Below are 15,144 nucleotides of genomic sequence, written 5' to 3' on the forward strand. Positions count from 1 at the left end.
ATTCAAAAGCTACGCTTTGAGCATATTAAGCTGAGATATGCATTAGACTGGAAAGCAGCATGGTAGACGGGCTGCCAGCACTGCATCGATGGCTGCCACTGACACCCTCTCCAGTGCTGTGCATCCCAGAGGTCCTAGGATTCCAAGCCCCTACTTACCAGATATTATAAGGAAATCCAATGACTTCAGGGGTTGTTTGTCTATGGGTGAAAGGAGACCTGAGAGTTTTAAAATGACAATTGCATTCTAACTTCTGATCTCTGCAAGTGGCCTAAGAATGCCATTAATACACCTGACAACAATCCTCAAGGACTAGAAGTGTGTGAATCTTTTTACAACAAGGCACATTTCTCCTTTCTTCACACTTAATAAAGAATGTATTTATTTCCTATCAAGATCACTCTGCTTCAGTATTTGACTATGATCAAAAGCGGTGTGACTATAAATGCAAATAAATTATTCACAAATTACAAATTCTTTCTTCTCACAGGAAAGCTGCATGAGATGCCTCTGCACCTTTGTTCCAAAGCCAGAAATTCAGCCATGCGCCCAGGGGAGAAGCGTGGAGCCAAAGTGGCTCTTTTCCAGATTGCAACACAATCAAAATGAAATCTGGCTTTTGGAAAATTTTCCATTTTCACTGGCCACTTATCACCCTCATTCTCAAAGATACAATTTCCTCTTCTGTGATGCCAACTGGAAAATCTAAGGTACTTAAAAACTCTTCGAAGGTCCAGAAAGCCCTCTTGTTGCCAACTGCCTTTGAAGAGTGCCTGCTAAGTCCCTGATTTACACGTGTGCTGCCACTAAGTAGCTATTTGGCTACATGTTCATTTTTCTCTAGCAGGTAGAGAAGGATAAGGCATGTTGGTACTTAGAGTGTCCTTTTGCTTAAGCCTTCCAGGGATTCTTAAAAAATTTCCGGATACCATGCAAACCCCCAGTCTTTGTGTTGGTGGAATAATGGGCTTATCTTTCATGAGTGGATTTGGCTTTTCCATTAGGAAAGGAAGAGTAATTGTTGGCTTTACACTGTCAAATCCATTAGTTTGGGGTTTCTTGGCAAGCTGGCTTACTTGCACTGGGTTCAGAGTAAAACATATTCATACGATTGTTTTTTATTTTAATATCGGGGTCATCTGCTATGAGAAACAAAACAAACCTTGATTATTTAAATAATCCAAGGATTTACAGGAAGGTTTTTTAGGAACTCATAGACTCAACAAGAAGGTGAATTAGGTGTGGAAACCAGGCAGGCAGGTCTGGAGGCTCCGGAACAGCCTCTTTGGCAGTGGTTCCTACCCTGGCTGCACAGTGGAATTATCGGGGGAGATTTTAAAGCTTTTAAAGAATATTGATGTCTTGACCTCATCCTCTGGGACTCTGATTTAATTGGCCTGGGATGGGACTGCTCTTGTTGGAGACCTGCTGTTAGAAATGACTACTCTCCAATCATCTTCAGTCCGTTAGTCATGCTATTCAAGACTGAAATCCCAGGGGAGGGAGGGTACGATTGGCTTTGTTTGACTCACAAGCCTTCTCCTTAGCTAGGGGAAGACAGGGCACCTGGTTACTAGCCCTGCCAGACTGTAGGACTGGGGAAAAGATAATCCCCCAGGAGGAGACTAGGGTGCTATTAGGTGAGCAAATGGAGGTTGGGCAGCCAAAATATTGAAATGACAATTCTCTATCATTTTGTTTTTAGATCTAAAGGCATCATTTAATTGATACACAAACCCATGGGAAACAGTCTCCATGATTCTGAAATTTTGTGTTTTACCAGGACCATCCTTTTCAACACAGCAGGAACTCAGAGAGATAGATGCACGATGCCCTTAGCATCACATTAATGTGCACAGTCAAGTTCACCATCCCAGCTGCAGCTCAAATGGAAACTTCACCATTGCTGAAATGAGCCAAGTCCCAAGGGGCTTGGGGGACCAAGACCTCCTCTCACCACTTTCAGGAACTGGAGGTGCAAGTCAGACAATAAGGATTCCTGTTCTTTCTATCTTTAAATTAGAAACCATGACAACTGCATGGACTCCCACTAAAAGAAAACACTGTGTTTTCCTGGGGATAAGCGGCATCGTCTTCCTCTCCCCGCCCTCTCCCTGCATTGATACTGCAAATGCTAATGTCAGCCAAGCTGAAAAACAGTTACTCCAAACAGCACTGAGAACCATCCACCAGAATCATCGGTATTCATCTGATGACGGTACTGCGGGCGCATAAACTAATGAATAGAGTATGTGAAATAGCTGTCGATAGGAAACACTGTACTCGCGCCTGGGACAATAAAATCTAATCTCGCTAAAGGAGCAGAACTAACGCAGTGACCTACGGAGCACAATTATCATGGCTCTTGACATCTCTGATTGTCTCCAAGATTGTTTCAGTGTTTACAAAGAAGCGAAGCTTTCTCTGAACAGCCTAAGTAACAAAAGGTAGAACCGTGTCCATGACTAGTACCCATGTGAACCTTCATTTGGGAACAGATGAGAGAAAGAGAGAGAACCTCTTTAAATCCTGCCCCATGTTAGCCGTACCCTAGTCTTCCTGTCTCTTCACTCCAAGGGGTAATCCGGGTCTGAATCTGGGGTCCAGACACCCTGAACTCACTCACTCAGATGCAAAATTTTACATGTATGTGTCTTCCTGGGCAGAGGTACCACAGGTCCCAGCAGATTTTTGAGGTGATCCACAAAAAGCCTTAGCCTGACAATCCTTCAGGAACTTTACCTTCTCCTTCTTCCTATTCTGACTTCCTTCCTAGATCTCACGTTCTACAGATAGGTCTTGTCTCCAAGCCACCTGAACTTCTGATGGAAACCAGACTTCTCCTTTAGCATTTGACGTTCGTGTCCTCTTTTCCTTGTCAGTGGTTTGTCACTGGGCAGAACTGGAGGAAACAGCCACCTCAGGTAACCTCAAGGGTCCACCTCTTGGGGGGAAGGTGTGTCTTTACAAAGTGGGTTGGTACCATTCTGTTTTCAGAGAGCTATGGTCCTCAGATTCTGATTCCTTAGAGAAAACAGATTTTTCTGTGGAAAAATAGAATGTGAGAAGTGTTTTGTTGGGGAAAGATGTGTATTTCATGGTGATTTTTTTTTTTTTTTTTTTTTTTTTTTTTTAGTTTGGGATGCAAAAGTACTCCCAGATTCAAAACCTAGTACCTACAAGAAAATAGCCAAAATAGGAACTGTGCCTAGTCAACCCTGGCTGGTTGGAACATTATGGATGGTGTATTCCAGACCCCTCTTCCCACACCCCCAAATCAACACTAGCTGGACAATCTCCCTACGTGTCCCTCTGTTCTTTGGTCTTGCATTGTACTGTAGTGTCATATAAACAGTGAAGGAACCAAAATGATCAAAAGCCCCATGGGACCTGCAGATGGCTAGCTAACATTTTTCACGCAGCATCCTACTGGGTGAGAGGTAACTCCCTTGATGGTGCCTCAAGAGCAGGATTCCATGAAGCCTTGTTCCATACTCGCGCTTGCAGTCATTAGTCATCCACTCAAAACACACGGATTCAGCAATTATTATGAATCAGGCACTAAGCCAGACACACAACTTTCAAGTATAAATGGTCTCAGTCTTCAAGAAACTCAGATTCTAGTTGAGAAGACAGCCATTGATCCCATTAGCTACAGTACCACAAATACAATGATAAACAGGAACAGAGTGCTAAAACAAACTGAGGAGAGAGCAGGCTGATTCTGTTAGATAAGTACCAGACCCTTACTATTCAAAATGCGGCTGATGGACTAGCAAGGTTGGCATGACCTGGGGGCTTCTTAGAAATGTAGACTCTCAGGTCCCACCCCAGACCTGCTGAAGCAGAATCTGCATTTTAATATGATCCCAGGTGATTTATCGCCATATAAGAGCTTGAAGAGCTCTGTGTTAAATGTCAAAGAAAAAGCAGGCACCTGGGTCCCTGCTAATATACCTAACTGCAGATGCAAGGAGAATGTGGCAGGAATAATTAGGGGAAAAGCCTTTTACATCCGCTTGAATGTGTATGGATGCAGGATTTAGAAAAGGCTGGCTAACTGGAAGTAAATTAAGTCGTTCTACCAACTCCCACACAAGACTCACGCCCTTCATGGCCTGGGCCTTGGATCAGAGAGGGAAACTAATCAGTGCTCCTCATCATGCCTAGCTGTCTCATCACCCAAGGCCTACGCTGTACTACTCCTGGCAAGTGTGGAATGGGAACCCTACTCTCCTGACTTGCCCTCAGAAGATGGAAAACTTAGACTGGTTATGAATACTGACTCCAAAGTCAGAGAGACCTGGTTTTGAATTCAAGCTTGGCTACTTGTCATCTATCTCTGTGGCCGTGGGCAAGTCACTTGATTCCACGTCTCTCAAATACTGCATCTGTAAGAAGTAGTAACTGATCTCAAAGACTTATGGGAATTTATTGAGATAATGTTTATAAATTGTCTAGATCATGGAGTGCCTAACCTCTAGCAAGAACTGGTCCTGTTTGATATGCTCACTATTTTCAGGTATTGCAGCAGAATCTGGCCAGCTGTTCCCCAAACCCCCTTTCCTTCATTCCTGAGCATACATCTAGACTACATTTTGCAGACCTCCATTCTGTTTGGAGGGGCCATGGATTCTTTTGGCCAATGGAATGTAGCTGGAAGAGACAGATACCGCTTTCAGGCCTGGCCCATCAAACCCTCCTGTGGGCTCCTCTTCCACTCTTTCCCCAGTATGCTGCTGGACGGAGTGGCTTTGGAAATCATGGGACGAAGCTGGCAGCACTTCCATCATCCTGGGCCCCTGAATGATGACTGCATGCAGTGAATCACCTTCTTTACTGAGTGGATTGTGTATGAGTGAGAAATAAACTGATATTGTGTTAGGTCAGCTATTTCAGGGAGTATCTGCCACAGTATCTAATGTGTCACCGAACTACAGTTGGCCAGTACATCATTCACCTTTTTCACAGTTTATCTCACAGGGTTGTTGTGAAGATTTAACAACATAACAAATGTGGAAATGCATTATAAACTGTTATGTGCTATGCAAATGTTTAGAGAGAATGAAAAGAACATCAGATCTGGAGTCAGGACCAAGTTCAACTCCAAGCACTGTTGCACACAAACTGGATGAACTTGAACAAATTATCTGTACTCTCTGAGCCAGTCCAGAAAACGGAGATAAGAATAACACTTCACAGGGCTCTCAGGCAGATGACAGGCTCTTATAAGTGAATGCACCACAGAATGAAAGCTGTTATTCCACAGGCTACATGACTTAGTGCCTAGGGACTAGTCTTCCTGAATTCACACCTCTGATCTGGTACTTCCTGGTTGGTAACCTCAGGCACGTTAATGAACATTTATGTGCCTCAATTTCCATACCTGTAAATTTGGGATAATAATAGAATCTACCTCATATGGTTGTTGTGAGTATTGAATGAGAAGACAGGCACAGGGTTCCTAAAAGAGCATCTAGTATATGGCAAGCAATTAACAAACATTGAAAACTATTAAGATTAAACAGGACATAAGAATTATAAGCTTCAGTTTATTGTATGTCAATTGTATCTCAATAAAAGTTCTTAAAAAAAAGAATTATAAGCTTCAATTACCCAAAATGTCCTGCTTCGCCCACTCTGTCCTTCCTTCCCATTAAAACATATAGTATTCGATAAATATAAATATTTTTGACAACTAAAATAATTAGGCTAGTCCTTTTGCCATCCTTTGATGTTTGTTCTTCAAGAAAATTGAAGGAGAACATACCTGTAGATGGATTGTCTCACATTCAGGAATTATCCACAGACTAGAGCAGGGAATGTAAATAATTATGACATTGGTGTAACTCACTTTCCTAATACTCTCTTTGGGTTTGGGTACCACAAACATCATAGACTTTACCGCAGGAGTGGGTCAGCACAAAAAATACACAGTTACCAAACCATATTTAGAACTGGAAAGATTCTAAAATTCGAAGTCTTTGTTTCACCAATGAGAAAGCTGAGATTCCGAGATGTTAGGTGTTTTGGCTGAGATCACAGCTAGTTTTAAGAAGATGGATCAGAATCCAAGTCTCCAAAGCCTGGTTCCTGGGTTACTGTATCATTCTGTCCCCTGAAAATCATCTGAAAGATGATTCTAGACTTAATTTCCAAGATTTCAACTACACACAAGACACAGAAGTCTTCCTTGTCAGCAGGATCCCCAGCCAACCCTCATCAACTATGGATTTTAACACATCTGATCTTGGGTTTTCAACATTAGACCATCACACTGGTCTTTCTACTAGTCCAGGGGTCCTCAGTGCTGGCTGGACATTAGTGTCACATGAGAAAACTTCTGGAAAATGCTGATGCCTGGGCCCCACCCCAGATTAATTAAATCAGAATCTCTGAGGATGGGACCATAGTGTCACTTTTTTTTTTTTTTTACAGTTCCCAAGTGATTCTAAAATGCATTCAAACTTACAAACCAATGCTTCAGCTCATGGACTTTTGAGGACAAGTAGGGAAAGAAGAGCTTCCAAAATGAAATGCTAGAGTTTTGCTAGAAATTCCATTCCCCAAGGCTCCGTGGCAATCACTAAGTCATTCAACGAACAGTCAAGACCTTCTGTGTGTCAGCTGCTAAGGATACAAAAGCAATAGACCACAGTCCCTGCCTCCAGAGCTCATCATACAGCAGACTGCCTGATCTAGTAGAGTGAACCTTTTGGTCAGGACATATCACCCTCCCACCATGCAGCTCCGCCCCTCCAAACCAGTCTCTGGGATCTGCATGAGTCTTGCAGATGATCTATACCTGGGGCCAAAAAAAGAAATGATTAATAACCTCCTCAAATGACTTTGTCCTTGCTGGAACCTGACTTCCACACTTTGGTATCTTGAGAAACAGCCAGCATTTTCATTATTAGATGTTATCTTTTCCCCATTGGCAGGCCTCCTACAGGTCAAGGCAGAGTGAAGAAATGCAATTTACTTCTGATTGAGTGAATAATCAATTACTAGGGAGATCCATGTAATACTTCTTTATATTCATCATGGGCAGGCTCTGTTGAAAATGCTTAAAGCCACTTCCTTTCACGGGTCCACAAAGTGTTTGATGGCAATGTAATGGTTCCAATTTAAAAAAAAAAAAAAACCTGTTAGGAATGGATGCGCCAAAGTAAGTCTTGGCTAGAACAAGGCTGAGAATACCTGCTCCATCATCAGTAACCAGATTTCTGTGACATACCTAATCACCAGCAGAAATTGAGTTTTGCAGGCAGCTCCTTGGTTGAGTTATTCACAGATTCTTTTTTTTTTTTAAATCTGGAAAGACCTTGACATTTGAAAGATGTTAAAAGAATTGCTAGACATAGGCAATGATTCAAAGGATAATTTGTCCTTTGTGAGATGACAAAATAAAAAGCTGTTATGGTGTCTCTCCTATCAAAGATCCTTTATTAGCCTTTAATAAAACACTGTTCTGAGTATAATACCACTTATTATAGAAACTTAATTAAGTTAATAATACCGAGTATAATTTCATACATAAAGTAAATGCAAATGTAGTTAAATTCTTTTTCAATGAGTTGAGTAGCAGCATCCCCAGTGGATTCCCTCTGAACCAAATTTGCCAAAATAAAAAATGCCATATGCCTTAAACAGAAACGATAATAAAACCAAGCAAGGTATGTTCCAAATCCAATTTTAAAAGCCATAGACCCTCAAAAGCTTTGTTGACTCCAAAAGGCAAGTTGGCAAGATGACCAAATGCTGCTCCCTACAGTCCAAGTTTTCCAATGGACAGGCTGCGTTAGGATGGGGGTGGCTCCTACCTGAGCATGGGAAGCACCAAGGCGCCAGTAACAAATTTAGCCCGAACCTGGGTTGTAACATTCAAGATGCTGGGTTGTGAGTGCCAATGAAGGAAGATTTGTCTGTGCTGGGCCAACAGCAGCTGCCAAGGTCAGGGCGTGAGGAAAGCCTGATCCAGGGAGATGAAAAAGGAACCCAAGCATATTGGGATGAAATAGGTGAGGGGAAGTTGACAGTTGACCCTAAAAATGGCCCTGATTAGAACACCAGCTTGGTGCCTTCTGAAGGCCAGCAGGAGCCTGGTGCATGACTACTTATTTAAAAGATGCAGGAAGAAATAAATTATCAAAGCAAGATTGGGTAGTGAAGTAAAGATACCACAGAAACCCCACAAACTCTAGAGTGGGACTGAAAAAATAAGGGGGTAAGACACTGATATGATGGTGTGATGCTGTGACTTATAATAAGAAATATATATTTGGTCTCTGTCCATTATTCCTGGCACAGAGCTCCCCAAACCCTTGGAATATCCCAAGTGCTACAATAAAGGTGTCTTTTGTTATAGTAATGAGATAGCTTTAGGAAAGCACCTAAGGATGGGGGATGCCAGGAGAACCAATGGTGCAAGTAAAGGGTTGGAAACTTCAGTCCCACTCCACTGACCTCCTAGAACAGGAGAGGGGCTGAAGCTTGAATTAATCACCAGTGGCTGATGATTTAATCAATCGTGTCTATGTAATGAAGCCTCCAAAAAAACTCAAAGGACAAGGTTCCGAGAGCTTTCAGGCTGGTGAATCAGAATGCTTCCACATGCCACCATGCCTGGCCCCAAACTCCATAAAGACAGAAGCCCCTTTGTTCAGAACCTCCCCCTATGTATCTCTTCACCAGGCTATTGATATGTATCCTCTAATATTCTTTGTAATAAACTAGTCATCTAATGGGTAAAGGAGTTTCCTGAGTTCTGTGAGCCTCTTTAGCAAATAATCAAACCCAAGGAGGGGGTGGTGCAAATCTCTGATTTACAGCCAGTTGGTCTGAAGCACAGGTAACAACCTGGACTTGCAGCTGGTGTCTGAAGAGTCTTGTGGGACTGAGCCCTTCAGTCGCGGAATCTGATGCTGTCTCTGGGTTGACAGTGTTGAACTGAATTGAATTGTAGAAAACCCAGCCCGTGTCAGAGAACTGCTTGGTGGTGTGGGGTAAAACACATGCACGTTGTAATTAGAGTCAGCATTTTTAAACAGAGAACACATAGAGCCATAGAAAACCTAACTTATAGTTTTCTACACCAATAGACTGTAACAATAAAGCTACAGCTAGTAGTTATAGAACGCTCACCTCTATCAGACACTGTACAAAGCCTTATGTATGGATAATCTCATTCTCACAACTCCATGGAAAGAGTGGTCATGATTCTCATCACAGAGTTGGAGAAGCCATGTTACACCAGGTTACGTGTTAAATAACTGGCCAAGGTCATTCTGACTTTAAGTGGTGGAGCTGGTGTTAGAACCCAGGCAGAGCCCTTGCTCCTATCAATGCACCAGGCTGCCTCCAACGCAGAGGGAACAGCCGCAACTGGAGACAGAATGAAGATCCACACCATGTAACACAAGCACCAAGAGGAAAAAGCAAAACCAATGCAACGATGCTGAGATCATGACAGGACAGCTATAAAGACAAAGGTCCTCATGTGAAAGACAGTTTCGATGCAGATTATCAATCAACAAAGCTGCAAAGTTAGACGGAGGATTGAAGTCAAAGAGAGGGCTGGAGACTTGCACTTAACAGCTTTCTAAACTTGAAATTCAAAGAGAAGATCCAGCTGTCCCTAAAATTAAGAGTTATGGTTGAAATAATAAGAATAACCTCAAGATTCCACCTTTCACGTTTAGGAAAAGAAAAGGTTCTGGGAAGGACCTACCCCCGAACGAAGCCACATGCAGCCCTCAGAGCATGGACAGTACCTGACCAAGAAGACTATCTTCCAGACCTGAAGACCAAGACCAAATGGCCAAGCTAATTCTTTGGTTGGAAGGATAACTACCAGAGACAGAGAAGGCGTGAGGGCAGAAAACATGGGCCTGTCCTGCTCCTTTGCCTGTCATACTCAGTTGTATGCCAGATGGAATAAACTCCACCCTCATGATGTGTCTTTCACCATCTGTAAGTGCCAGGCCCACCATTCCAGATCAGCTCTTCTCTCTAGTGAACGTATCCAACCCTTGAAAAGTTTGCACATCCATATCCCTGCCAAAGTCATTCCACTCAAGGCTGGCCCATCAGTCTCCTAGAGGGCACCCCAGAATGCAGGAGTCTCCTGAACAACTTCCAACCCCCTTGTCCACCCCTCAGATATGATATTTGTTACTACCTGACTCACAGGAAAATTTCTCCAACCCACTTATTAGATAAAGGATCTCATATTCTACTTATTGGGGGGATCTCATTTTCTAGAAGCAACCTTCATAAATTAGATTAGTTTAGGAAATAAAGGCCTCGACTCCCAAACCTGACAAAGGCACCACCAAAAGAAAGCGATGGAGGACGGACAGATGGAGAGAAGGAAAAGAAGAGGAAGGGAGAGAAGGGCAGATGAGGGAAAGGGAGGAGAGAGAAAGAGAGGAAAAAACAGGATGGGGGAGAAGGAACAAAGGAAGGAGATGGGGCAAGGAAGCAGGGTAGTGGTTTATGTCTCTTACAAAAATATCAGGGAAACACAGAACATTTAAAACCATTAATAACCAAGTAGAGTTTGTCCCAGTCACGTAAATCTAGTACAAATTTTAAAAACTATTTTTACAGGGTAGCATATTCAAAGAAAGTCCTTAGACACATATAATTATTAAATACATACCAAGAAGGAACTCAGTGAAATTCAGCATTAATTTTTAATGAATTTCTTTTCTAAAATGGTACAGAAGTTCTATCTCAGCCTACTGGAAAGGCTAAGCATATTTATTATGAAGCATCGGTTTTATACCCACCGGAAACAAAACAGCAATGTCCCATTGTTACCATCCCTATTTAGTCTAGCTCTAGAAATATTCATAGATAGCCACTCAAGAAAAAAATGAAGTACAAAGGATGTGAAGGAAAAAAAAACCGAAGTACAGTATCAGTATTTCCATACGATGTGTTTATATTCCTAGAAAATTCAAGGAAATTAACCAGAAAAGGACTTGCTCAAAATTGTGGATATAAAATGAATCTTCAAAAATCAATAACCTTTGCTTATACTAGTGCCAGACAGCTTAAAAATAAAGTTAGGGGAAAAATGCTATTTGCAATCATCATATAAAACGTTAAAGTCCTGCACATTCATTTAACTTGAGAGGCACAATGCTTAAAGAAAATTGTAAAACTCTGTTAAAAGAAATAAAGAAAATTTGAATAAATGGAGTGATGTTCCCTGTTCCAAGGGTAAACTTCCAACTTCCTCTAAGAGAAAGAGGAGGAGGCAGGGAACTGGGCATTTATGGAGGACACGGGATGAGTCCACAGGCTTAAAGGGGACAGTTAAGGGCATAGAGATAGTTCAGGTGGTAAAGAGGACTATATGTCCTACATTTACATAAATTAATCCACTATCTACTAAGACCTATTGGAATACTTTCTAGAACCAGACAAATACAGAGTAAAACGCATCTGGAGAAATAAGGAATAACAGACTTCTTTTAAAGAAATGAGGGTAGATCCCTCCTCCTGGATTGTAAACTATAAAGCTGCAGTCATTGAACTTGTATGGAACATTATTAAAAACAAGTATCACTGGCCTGACAAACACTTCAGAAACATAATTCAAACTATTAAAGGAATGTGACAAATTACATAATAGAAGCAATACAAAAGTGAAAAAAATAACTACTGTTAAATGCCAACTTAAATAAAAAAAACTTGTTGTACCTTAGGTCCTGCTAATACAAAATAAATTTCAAACAGGGCAACAGATTATGTATTAGAACTATCAGAATTATATTAGAAATGAAAAATGAAGATAAGAGAATGGTCTTACTATTAAAGAAATAAAAAAGATCAATGGGTTTGAAAAATAAATAAGTAAAAAGTAATGTGGAAATATAACAAAAATAACTGATAAAACTTTCACTTTTCAAAAATAATACCTGCAAAGAACTGATATAAATATACACAAGAGGCCCAGATTTTACTCATAAAGTGGGCCAGAGGAGATGGTCCACGTACCCAAAGGAAATCTAAAAAGAAGAAAGAAAGAAAGAGAGGAGAGAAGGAGAGAAGGAGAGATGGAGGGAGGGAGGGAGGAAGAGAGAGAGAAATGTACCATCCCAAGCCATTACAGCAAAACAAGCTAAAACAACTTCAAGACACATCTGAACACATTAAACTAAAATAAATACAAATGAGAAAATTCAACACGGGTACAGTTATATGGGGGGAAAAAATAAGCTGGTGATGGTAGATTTAGTGGAGGATGGTGATGGTGCCGTGTCCTTTAAGTAGCAGCAAAGGCAGATTCCTCCTTCCACATGATATCCTAGCAGGCAGCTGGGCTTCTGATGGGGGCGGCACATGGCTGCCAGGGAACAGAGCCAGAAGCACTCCAGCCTCGCAAACAGTGGCCATCCCACTGCAGAGCTGGGCAGTGGAGACTAAGAGGACACGGCGAATAGAAGAACCACAACTTTCAAATGGGCCACATAGACTTGGGCAATGAGCACCTTGTAGTCTTCATAGGGACTGAAGACCAGAGATCCTTCCCCCAGATTTATGAGGAACCCCTTGTACACACACATTCACAGCAGCGTTATTCATCATAGCCAAAAGGTGGAGAAAACCCAATTCCAAAATCAACTGGCGGCCGGGTAAGTAAAGTGAGGCATATCTATGCAACGGACTATTATTCCGCCATAAAAAGGAATGAAGTTCTGATAAACGCTACAACATAGATGAACCTTGCAAACATTATGCTAAGTGAAAGATGCCAGGTCACAACAGACTATGTATTATATTATCCCATTTATTAAAAGGTCCAATAAAAGCTCTCCAGAAAATGGGCATAGAAGGAAATTACCTCAACATCATAAAAGCCATATATGACAAACCAAAAGCCAACATCGTTCTCAATGGGGAAAAACTGGAAGAATTCCCTCTAAGAACAGGAACAAGACAAGGGTGTCCACTCTCACCACTGTTATTCAACATAGTTTTGGAAGTGTTAGCCACAGCAATCAGAGAAGAAAAAGAAATTAAAGGAATCCAAATTGGAAAAGAAGAAGTAAAATTATCACTCTTTGCAGATGACATGATATTATATATAGAAAACCCTAAAGACTCTACCAGAAAACTGCTAGCACTCATTGATGAGTTTAGTAAAGTAGCAGGATACAAAATTAATGCACAGAAATCTCTTGCATTCCTATACATGAACAACGGAAGAGCAGAAAGAGAAATTAAGGAAACTCTCCCATTCACCATTGCAACCAAAAGAATAAAATACCTAGGAATAAACCTGCCTAAGGAGGCAAAAGATCTGTATGCAGAAAACTTTAAGACATTGATGAAAGAAATCAAAGATGACACAAACAGATGGAGGGACATACAATGTTCCTGGATTGGAAGAATCAACATCGTGAAAATGTCTGTACTACCCAAAGCATTTTACAGATTCAATGCAATCCTGATCAAATTACCAATGGCATTCTTCACAGAACTAGAGCAAGAAATCTTACGATTTGTATGGAAACGCAAAAGACCCCGAATAGCCAAAGCAATCTTGAGAAGGAAAAATGGAGTTGGTGGAATCAGGCTTCCTGACTTCAAACTATACTACAAGGCCATAGTGATCAAGACAGTATGGTACTGGCACAAAAATAGAAAGGAAGATCAATGGAATAGAATAGAGAACTCAGAAGTAAGCCCAAACACATATGGGCACCTTATCTTTGACAAAGGAGGCACGAGTATACAATGGAAAAAAGACAGCCTCTTCAATAAGTGGTGCTGGGAAAATTGGACAGCAACATGTAAAAGAATGAAATTAGAACACTTCCTAACACCATACACAAAAATAAACTCCAAATGGATTAAAGACCTACCTGTAAGGCCAGACACTATAAAACTCCTAGAGGAAAACATAGGCAGAACACTCTATGACATACATCAAAGCAACATCCTTTTTGATCCACCTCCTAGAATCATGGAAATAAAATCAAGAATAAACGAATGGGACCTCATGAAACTTAAAAGCTTTTGCACAGCAAAAGAAACCGTAAACAAGACTAAAAGGCAACCCTCAGAATGGGAAAAAATAATTGCCTATGAAACAACGGACAAAGGATTAACCTCCAAAATATACAAGCAGCTCATACAGCTTCATACCAAAAAAGCAAATAACCCAATCCACAAATGGGCAGAAGACCTAAATAGACATTTCTCCAAAGAAGACATACAGATGGCCAACAAACACATGAAAAGATGCTCAACATCACTCATCATCAGAGAAATGCAAGTCAAAGCCACAATGAGGTATCACCTCACACCGATCAGAATGGCCATCATCACAAAGTCTGGAAACCACAAATGTTGGAGAGGGTGTGGAGAAAAGGGAACTCTCCTGCACTGTTGGTGGGAATGTAAGTTGGTACAGCCACTATGGAAAACAATTTGGAGGTTCCTTAAAAAACTACACATAGAACTACCATATGATCCAGTAATCCCACTCCTGGGCATATACCCAAAGAAAACCATAATCCCAAAAGAAACTTGTACCATAATGTTTATTGCAGCACTCTTTACAATAGCCAGGCCATGGAAGCAACCTAAATGCCCATCAACAAATGAATGGATACAGAAAATGTGGCATATATATACAATGGAATATTACTCAGCTATAAAAAGGGATGAGATGGAGCTATATGTAATGAGGTGGATAGAACTACAATCTGTCATACAGAGTGAAGTAAGTCAGAAAGAGAAGGACAAATATTGTATGCTAAGTCACATATACGGAATCTAAAAATGGTACTGATGAACTCAGTGACAAGAACAAGGATGCAGATACAGGGAATGGACTGGAGAACTCGAGGTATGGGAGGGGGTGGGGGGTGAAGGGGAAACTGAGATGAAGCGAGAGAGTAGCACAGACATATATATACTACCAACTGTAAAATAGTCAGTGGGAAGTTGTTGTATAACAAAGGGAGTCCAACTCGAGGATGGAAGATGCCTTAGAGGACTGGGGCAGGGAGCGGAGGGGGGACTCGAGGTGGGGGGTCAAGGAAGGGAGGGAATACGGGGATATGTGTATAAAAACAGATGATTGAACCTGGTGTACCCCCAAAAAAATAAAAAATAAAAAAT

The sequence above is a fragment of the Hippopotamus amphibius genome, chromosome 9, assembly GCF_030028045.1.
Source record: "Hippopotamus amphibius kiboko isolate mHipAmp2 chromosome 9, mHipAmp2.hap2, whole genome shotgun sequence".
NCBI lineage: Eukaryota > Metazoa > Chordata > Mammalia > Artiodactyla > Hippopotamidae > Hippopotamus > Hippopotamus amphibius.